The 9,672-nt window shown below is 36.9% G+C and overlaps 2 long non-coding RNA genes across 3 annotated transcripts; both read right to left on the minus strand.

The window, feature by feature from the left end:
- Positions 1 to 482: 482 nt before the first annotated feature.
- LOC146922197 (uncharacterized) lies at positions 483 to 939 on the minus strand. The gene is made up of 2 exons (XR_015010833.1): positions 847 to 939; positions 483 to 768 (listed from the first exon to the last, which is right to left on the minus strand). It is a non-coding gene; the product is annotated as an uncharacterized LOC146922197 (long non-coding RNA).
- LOC146922198 (uncharacterized) lies at positions 933 to 2,311 on the minus strand. Of its 2 annotated transcripts, none has more exons than XR_015010831.1 (3): positions 1,788 to 2,311; positions 1,616 to 1,687; positions 933 to 1,058 (listed from the first exon to the last, which is right to left on the minus strand). It is a non-coding gene; the product is annotated as an uncharacterized LOC146922198 (long non-coding RNA). The 2 variants fall into 2 exon arrangements; XR_015010832.1 differs by having other exon boundaries at positions 939 to 1,082.
- Positions 2,312 to 9,672: the final 7,361 nt, after the last annotated feature.

Consider the following 9,672-nt stretch of genomic DNA (forward strand, 5'->3'; position numbering starts at 1 on the left):
CAAATATGCTCAAAGAACAAAACAAATTGGAGAAACTTTTTCTAAAAGACCTCAAATTCTATTTTTATTGTTCCAATTTGTTCCTTTCAGAATTAATAATAAATTCAGTGGAAATTTGTCGAGATTAAATTATGGGTTCACTACAAAAAAACTGGTAAATTCTGGCGGCTAATTTTTGCATATTGTGGCGGTTTTAGCCGCCACTATAAACTTCACTGGCAGTTTTAAAACTGCCGTTATTTTTAGTGCCACTAGGTGTAAAGTGGCGGTTTGCAGTTGACCGCCATAACAACCGCCGAAATAAACAATGGTTAAACTGGCGGCTAATTTGTTTGAGATTAGCGGCGGTTTGAACCACCAGAATTCTCTCTTTTCTATTAAAAAATAAAACTGGGAATTATGGCAGTTTTAACTGCCACAATAGCCATTTTTTTTACAAAAAAAATAATAATATAAATACATGCGTATACATTAATAAAAAATTGATAAGAAACATACAAATGTTGATAACATAAAAATGGTAAGATATTTCCAATAATCTAACCATTCTATTACACAACATTGAGCTAGTTAAGAGCTTTATGAGAATACGAAACTGAATTTACATTGTATACCATACAATATAATTGAACCTCCAAGTACCTCTTCATACTTCCTCCTCCCTGTGTAACCAAAAAAAATACTTGCTCCTCCCTTTTGCAAAAAGTCTTTTCATACTTGCTCCTCCCTTTTGCAAAAAGTCTTATTCCTCATAAAGGAGTAGTGCCCCTACTAGTTAAAGAATCAATCAGAAAACTATAAGCATAGAAATCAGCCTAGACGAGAGAAGTGACTTCATTAACATACAAGAGAAGCCTTTTTGACAAATAGTCTTATTTCACTAAAGTTCTTTGCATAGTGCCTCAAACAAGAGAAGTGACTTCATTAACACACTACATTTGTATACCTGAAGTGTTGAACAAATCCTTCTCTCCTCGTAGAATATGAAGAGTTGAAAAGCAAGAACTAGGCTAAATTTGTGAAGCTACCAACACAGAAAATCACACTAGCATCGACAACTACACCAATTAAAGAGGCAAAATCTGTAAGGTCCATAAGATGAAATAAGCATCTTGTCCCAAAATCAATGCCTACAAATATATGCCAATAAATAAGTGATGATAAATAAACTTGTAAAGTTCTATTGAGGCATTGAAATTGGCCTAGTTTCCAGAAAAGCAACACATCACGGTTAGAATTAACATTCACATGAGAGAATCCATATCCTGGCAATTAATCTAACAATAACAAAAAAAAATTAACTCTGCAACCTTTCAAGCAAGAATAGTTTTGAGACACAGATCCAATCTAATACAGATAATAATGATATTCATGAATGATTAACTTTGACATAGTCAGTAACCATTAAAAGATAAGGCAAAATCCTAACAATTGAATTTAAAAAACCAAATATAACTCAAACTTGACTCAATGAATAATAATCGAGAGAATATGTAACCCTAAAAATTGAGGTAATGAAAATCAAAGAGAAGTGGATGAGAACATACAAATAACTTGAATTTAGAAATTCTTGAAAACACACACAAAAAGGGAGAGGGAAAGAATATGAATTAACTGTATTGGGTGAGAATGGCCGTGAAGATCATTGAGTAACCATATTGAGTGCAGAATCAATAAAAGCCCCAACCTGATTCATAAATTGAAAACCAATTGATAAGAACAAGTTTCAAATACAAGGAATAGATCTTTAAAAGAATTATATATACGAGCCCAGAAATTGAACAAACCTGGTTGGATCGGCGACGGAGGATGGCTGACATGCAACGGCGGGCAGAGGTTCTAGGATGGGCGAACAGGGAAAAAGGTCATGGAAAGAAATCTACCGAGACAGTTTGTGGGCGTGTGAGGGAAGAGGTTGAGGTTTGTTCAGATCGATGGTTTGTGTGTGTCTGGGAGAGAGAGAGAGAGAGAGAGAGAGAGAGAGAGGGAGGAAATTGAAAATTTGTAGGGTTTGTGAAAAATATAGGAAAAAAGATAGTGATAATGAATTAATTCAAGAAAAAGTGCGGGAAGAAAAGAGAGGGATAATTTCACCAAAAAGGGGAAAGAGGGAAACTAAAATGTTGGAGCGTGAAATTTTTTGGAGAATACCGGCGGGAGAAGCTGCCACAATGAGCAAATTGTCTATAAGGGCGGTTGAAACCGCCGTAATATACAGCATATAGCGGCGGCTTCAAAAACTGCCACAATGTACAGTTTAAAGTGGCGGTCATCAGCGACCGCCGTAATAAAACCGCCGCAATTTACCAGTTTTTTTGTAGTGGTTAAATATGTTTTTAGTCCCTCCCTAAATTTTTTTATTAACTTTTAGTCCCTATTTGAATTTTTAGGGACTATTTTGGAGGACTAAAATTATCCAATTTTTGTAAAATGTTTTCAAAATAGAGACTATTTTTACAAACTTAAAAATTTTGGAGGACTAAAATTACCATTGAAATTTCATAGGGACTAACCTTAAAAACTCATGATTTTGTAGGGACTAAAAACTTATTTAACCCTTAAATTATTCGGAAAATATATGTTGATATATATTTTTTTTTGAAGAATGTTGATATATATTTTATTATTTGGAAATTTTAAATGAAATAATTAATTAAGTCATTATTAGAAAGTTTTTCATAGTCGCCAAATTTTGTTACAATAATTTGGAACACGTCCTGGTATATTTTGGTATGCAATCTAATATATTTTCGTATGTGATTAGACATATATTTTGGCACTCAATAATATATTTTTGTACTCAAAATATATTTTTTGTACTCCATATGATATATATATATATATATATATATATATATATATATATATATTGTACTGAATTTGAGATATTTTTGTACTAGATCTAATATGTGAATTACTTGTTCCCAAAGTTTCTCATATATTAGTGGTGAATTTCTTCTATAAATAGAGAGCTCACATATATTGCATTCTACACACTGAAAGGTATTCTGAAACTTCAAATACTTTTCTTCTCTCTCCCTCTATGACTTGTGTTGACGAGTCATTCTTCCCTTCATCTCCTTTTTTTTGGTCCATGAAATTAACCATTTTCTTCTCTCTCCCTTTTTGATTTGTGTTGAAGAAGTTTTCTTCCCTTCATCTCATTCTTTTTGTAACACCCATACTAGACGTATCTAGAAAGTCTAGCAAGTGCATTAATTTAGTACTGGATACGTTAAAAATTTACAACAATAATACATCGAATGAATACATTATACAACTAAATTCGTGTGTAGATAATGATACAACTCAACTTGTCCAAGCATAAAAAGGTACATCCTTGAACGTCCATCTCATCTTTCGCCGGTACGAACGCATACTTGCTGAATCATCCATTCGGCAACTAGCTTAATGTCCAACATGTTTATCTGAAACAAAATAGGATTGGGATGAGACATAATGTCTCAGTGAATTCCACTTAATCCTAGGCTATAGGTAACCTCAAGGGAAACCTACGGTCACCTCGTGTCTACTTTACAACCTGGCGGTTGATTATACATGTGTGGGGACTTGCATGCTTAGACGGTTGTGCATACTAGGACCGTCTTAATTCATCTTACTTGTTATAGGCTTACTATCATCATATGTGTCATGGCGGTCAAGGGAACCTAAGACCACTATGCCAAGATACGGTAAACGCATCGAGGTCTTCATGTAAAATGTTCATGACACAATCCTAAGTCGGACAATTAGGGAAACCTAAGAACGTCATCGGCATCACATTCTTTACTTAACTTGTACTTGTACATAACATAATCATGCATGAGTTCATTCGTGATCATCATCATAGTTATATCATACATATTCGCATCTAAGTTCATTACTCATTATGTTAGCGTTGAACAAACATTCTTATCTTGGTTCATTTTACGGAGAGCCCCGGGTGGAGTAACCCCGAGAACAATCCCATCATGACCGATGTACGTACATCGGACTCCCTCGGTGTCGTGCGGGTCCCTTACGGCTTGAACCATTCCCCTTGAGTCGAGAACCTCCCATATCCCCCTGACGTGGATAACAAGAGACACGAGCACCGACATGCGGTTATAAACTTAGTCTTATGTTTTCGGTGACATGCGGGCCCCTTACGGCTTGAATCGTTCTCATAACGAGAACCCCTTGTATCCCCTTGATGTGGATAGAAAGAGACATGCCACCTACTTATACTTGTCATTTATTTAGGTTATACCCAATCATGCTTAAAGCTTACCTCGGAACCTTGATCGATCCGATTAGCGGTAAGTGCTCATACTTGTTCATTCATAAACATGGTGGAGAGATATCTATCCTATCCACAACTTTATGCTTTCTATATCTATTTAATCATGTGCGAAGATAACATACTTTGCTCCTAATCACCCTAGTGATTCTTGCTATCATTCTAGTTCTCGACTACTATGTCGAGGCTCTAGTTTATTTCCCGCATTAGATATTGCTTGCTACTCATTAAACTCATGCCATAATTCTCTTACGCCATGCTTAATTATACACTACAATACTTGTTAAATGATCAAGAAAACATGTTTAAAAACCATGCCTTGGAGTCATGTATTGAGGGGTTTATTACTGTAAAAGAATGCTTGAAGAAAACTGGATCGAACGATGGTAAAAGGGCCTAAAGCGGGCAAACAGGGTGCTGCCACCCTGTTACTCTGTTGGAACAAAATGTGTTTAACAATCAACCTTAAAGAGTTTTGATGATAACAAGGTATTAAAAATTGAAAATTGGACTAGCTAATATTTGTTCAAGTGTACAAGACCATAATTAAAAAGTTACATCATCATTGGTTCTGAATGAGCAAATAAAGAGCAAAGGAAACAACAAAATTTGAAGCTTGGACGCTCCTGAAGGCAACTTGCTACTGAAGAGAAAAAGCGCTCCTGAAGTTTAGTCGCTTCTGAAGTAAGAATAGTGCTCCTGAAGAATAGTGCTCCTGAAGACAAGAGGTCCAGAAGTCATATCATCAGAAGCTGCATCATCAGAAGCTGCATCATCAGAAGCTGCAGAAGCTGCCTCATCAGAAGCTATTTCACGAGAAGCTGAATATCAACTGGATTTGCAAAGATTCAAGAATTGAAGAATTATCACTGCAAAAGCTGTCTATTGGATTCGAAAACGCAACAAAGGATTAGTGGAATTTTGCAACGGTCATTTCAAAGGTGTTTGAAGGCATGTGCTTGCAATTTGGACGAAAGCGTTGACATTTGTATGAATTGTACAACCACGTTCTCCACTACTCTGTTTTGTGTCCACGCTACAAGACAAGAAAACAGCTCCAGAATACGGCTTCGCCTGCATAGATGTTCCTTTGGATAAGGAATGGATTTCAAATTAGTTCTTCATAGGACAACAACCAAATCAGGCAAAAGATCAAAGGTGAAAGATCAAGCTTCAACAATGACTCTTTGGGGTGCTGGCAATTTCACAACGTCTCTTTCACACCTCTATATAAAGGAGTAAAGACCTAGAGATTTGGTAATGCTGAACAATAGACTCTCAATATTTTTACAAGTGCCAAATCTCTGCTGAAATTGTTCTGCATTCACTTAGAATTTCTGTGTCTCAAAGTCATTTCTTAGAAATTCTTAAGTCCATTGAGTCTGTATCTGATTTGTATTGTGAGCACCTCTGATTGTATATCAAGTGTTCAACCTAAACAATTTTCTGTGTAATTTTGTTTAGTTAGGAAGTCTCTTGCAGTTGTGCTTGAGCAGGAAGTCTCTTGATTGTGTTCTTGAGCAAAGGAAGTCTCTAGCTTGTGTGCTTGAGCAAAGGAAGTCTCTTGCTTGTGTGCTTGAGCAATTGTAATCAGATATTACTCTTAGTGAAATCTCCTTGGAAGTGCAAGGGGGACTGGACTACTTCCGGATTGTGGAAGGAACCAGTATAATTGCTTTGTGTCGTTCTTCTTCTCTCTCTCTGTTTTATTCCGCTGCATTTAGATTCTGATTATCACTTCAGAAGCTGTCTCACTTAGCTTCTGATCAGTGTGTTCAGTTTTTAGGAGAATCGAAGAATTTTTCAAAACACAATTCATCCCCCCCTTCTTGTGTTTTTCTCACCTTCAATTGGTATCTAGAGCCTTGGTCTGTTGTGAAACACTTAACCGTGCAACAGTCAAAGATCTGAGAAAAACATGTCTACTCCTCCTCCTACTGGTTCTGGTGATACTAGCTATAAAAATGTCTCACATGATTATAGTGATAGTAAGAAATCTAGTGTTGGGAAGATTCCAAAATTCAATGGAGATGCTGAAGAATTCTCTTGGTGGAAGACCAACTTTTACAGTTACATCATGAGCCTAGATGAAGAATTATGGGATATTCTGGAAGATGGTGTTGGTGATTTAGTCCTTGATGAAGAAGGAGCTGCTGTGGATAGAAAGAAACATACTCCAGAACTGAGGAAACTCTACAAGAAGCATCATATTATCAGAGGAGCTCTTGTCACTGCCATACCCAAAGCAGAATACATGAAGATGAGTGACAAGTCCACTGCCAAAGCTATGTTTGCTTCTCTCTGTTCAAACTACGAAGGGAGCAAAAAGGTCACAGAAGCAAAGGCTCTCCTGCTTGTACATCAGTATGAGTTATTCAAGATGAAGGATGATGAAACTATTGAGGAGATGTACTCAAGGTTTCAAACCTTAGTCTCTGGGCTACAGATTCTGAAGAAGAGCTATGTTGCTTCTGATCATGTAAGCAAGATACTCAGAAGCTTACCTGCCAGGTGGAGACCAAAGGTGACTGCCATTGAGGAAGCTAAAGATTTAAACACTTTAAGTGTCGAAGATCTTGTTAGTTCTCTCAAAGTTCATGAGTTAAGTCTTAATGAACATGAGTCCACTAAGAAGAGTAAATCAATAGCTCTTCCATCCAAAGGCAAGTCATCAAAAGCTCTCAAAGTGGTTGAATCTGAAGAGGAAGAACAGTCAAGTTCAGATTCTGAACCAGATGCTGCTGAAATGGCCATGCTCTCAAACAGACTTCAGTATCTGGGCAAGAAGAACAGAAAGTTTCTTGCCAGAAGGGGTAACTCCAGAAGCTCAAGGAAAGAAGATCAGAAGGGATGCTTCAACTGTAAGAAGCCTGGACACTTCATTGCTGAATGCCCTGATGTTCAAAGAGAAAAGTCAAAGGACAAGTCAAAGAGGTCTACATTCAAACCAAGCAAATTCAAGAAGCAGATTAAGCAGAGTTTAATGGCAACTTGGGATGATTTGGGAAGTGAATCTGGATCTGATAAAGAGGAAGCTGATGAAGATGCAAAGGTAGCTGTTGGGTTGGTAGCAACAGCAACTTCAGAAGCTGGATCAGATTCAGACTCAGAAGATGAAAACGAGGTATATTCCAAAATTCCCAGAGATGAACTTGTTGAGTCACTTAAAGAACTCCTTACACATTTTGAAGTAAGAACCAATGAGTTGAAGGATTTAAAAGAAAAATATGCTGATTTGGTAAAACAGCAAAAATCAACTCTATTGGATCTGAAAGCTTCTGAACAAGGACTTAGGGGCTTTGACTTCATGTGTAAAACGTATGAAGATCAGCTCAGGTTCTTATGTCAGAAGCTACAAGATAAGTGTAATGAAAAATCTTTAAGTAACCATGAAATTGCTCTGGAAGATTTTATTATATCTGGCATTGACAGAAGCAGAGTGGCTTCTATGATTTATAGCATTTACAAGAACAATGGCAGAGGAATTGGTTTTCCAGAAGTGAAACTTGAGAAAACCAACCTAAAATCTTGTTGTGAATGCATCAAGGAAGGTTTGAAAACCTTCTTTGTACCAGAAGGGGCTGAGTTGGGAACTGTTGTTCAATCAGAACCTGAAGCTTCTAGTTCTAAGGCTAAGATTACTTCAAAGCTAAAGAATTCTAAGTCAAAGGCTATGATCAAATCTGATTCCAAGATTTCAAAGGTTAGGATCCTGAAAAGATCAGAACCTATTTCTCAGAGTCTGGTGAAACCAAAATCTGAGGCTCTGCAGTCTAAGTTTCAGAAGAAGACAGTTACTGCTTCTGAAGTACCAAAACCTAAGGTAATGGTTAATCAGAAGCAATCCAACTCACAGCACAAGGTACATGAAGTGAAGAGTAAAGCCTCAAGTACTAACCTTCCAGGACCCATAGGACAATGGGTACCTAAATCTAAAAATGTCAATGATGTAGGTATGTCTAAGAGCAGTGCCAAAGCAAAGATCATGGTACCTAGACAACGGTTGCTCAAGACACATGACAGGAGACAAGTCCATGTTCCTCAGCCTAACAATGAAAGAGGGAGGAAATGTGAAGTTTGGAGGCAACCAGTCAGGCAAGATCATCGGTACAGGAACTATTGGTAATTCCTCTACCTCAATTAATAATGTATGGTTGGTAGATGGTCTTGAACATAACCTTTTGAGCATTAGTCAATTTTGTGATAATTGTTATGATGTGCTTTTTGAAAAACCCAATTGTACAGTAATCAACAAGGAAGACAAATCCATTGTGTTCAAGGGAAAGAGAGTTGACAATGTCTATAAAATCAATTTTTCTGAACTGGCTGATCAGAAGGTAATTTGTCTACTATCAGTGAATGATAAGAAATGGATGTGGCACAGAAGGTTGGGACATGCTAACTGGAGGTTAATCTCTAAGCTTAGTAAGTTACAACTTGTGAAAGGGCTACCAGACATTGACTATCATTCAGATGCACTCTCTGGTGCATGCCAGAGAGGGAAAATAGTGAAATCATCTTTTAAAACCAAAGACATTGTTTCAACCTCAAGACCTTTAGAATTACTCCATATTGATTTATTTGGACCAGTGAGTACTGCATCCTTATATGGAAGTAAATATGGATTAGTCATTGTTGATGATTACAGCAGATGGACTTGGGTGAAATTTCTGAAAAGTAAGGATCATGCATATGAGGTATTCAGTAACTTCTGCACACAAATTCAAACTGAAAAAGAGTCAAAGATTTTGAAAATCAGAAGTGATCATGGTGGAGAATTTGAAAATGAGCCATTTGAAGCCTTTTGTGAAAAACATGGAATTATCCATGAATTCTCTTCTCCTAGAACTCCACAACAAAATGGGGTTGTAGAGAGAAAGAATAGAACTTTACAAGAAATGGCCAGAACCATGATCCATGAAAACATTTTGGCTAAACATTTTTGGGCAGAAGCAGTGAATACAGCATGTTATGTTCAAAACAGGATAGATATTAGACCTATTTTGGAGAAAACTGCATATAAACTCTTTAAAGGAAGAAAACCCAATATCTCTTACTTTCATCAATTTGGATGTACATGTTACATTCTGAACAACAAGCTCTACCTAAAGAAATTTGATGCCAAGGCCCAAAGAGGAATCTTTTTAGGTTACTCTGAAAGGTCAAAGGCATACAGAGTGTATAATTCAGAAACACTCTGTGTTGAAGAATCTATGCACGTTAAATTTGATGACAAGGAGCTTGAAGATAAAACTTCAAAGCAAGATGAAAGTTTTGCAGAGATACAGGTTCCTGAAGTTACTCCAGAACCTGATCAGATAGCTGAATCTGAAGATAGTCCAGAAGCTGAACCCACATCAGAAGCGCAAGATGAAACTGCTTCTGATGAAGCA

This window comes from Medicago sativa, chromosome 5, assembly GCF_051527215.1.
Source record: "Medicago sativa cultivar Bolivia chromosome 5, Bolivia_mono, whole genome shotgun sequence".
Taxonomy (NCBI): domain Eukaryota; kingdom Viridiplantae; phylum Streptophyta; class Magnoliopsida; order Fabales; family Fabaceae; genus Medicago; species Medicago sativa.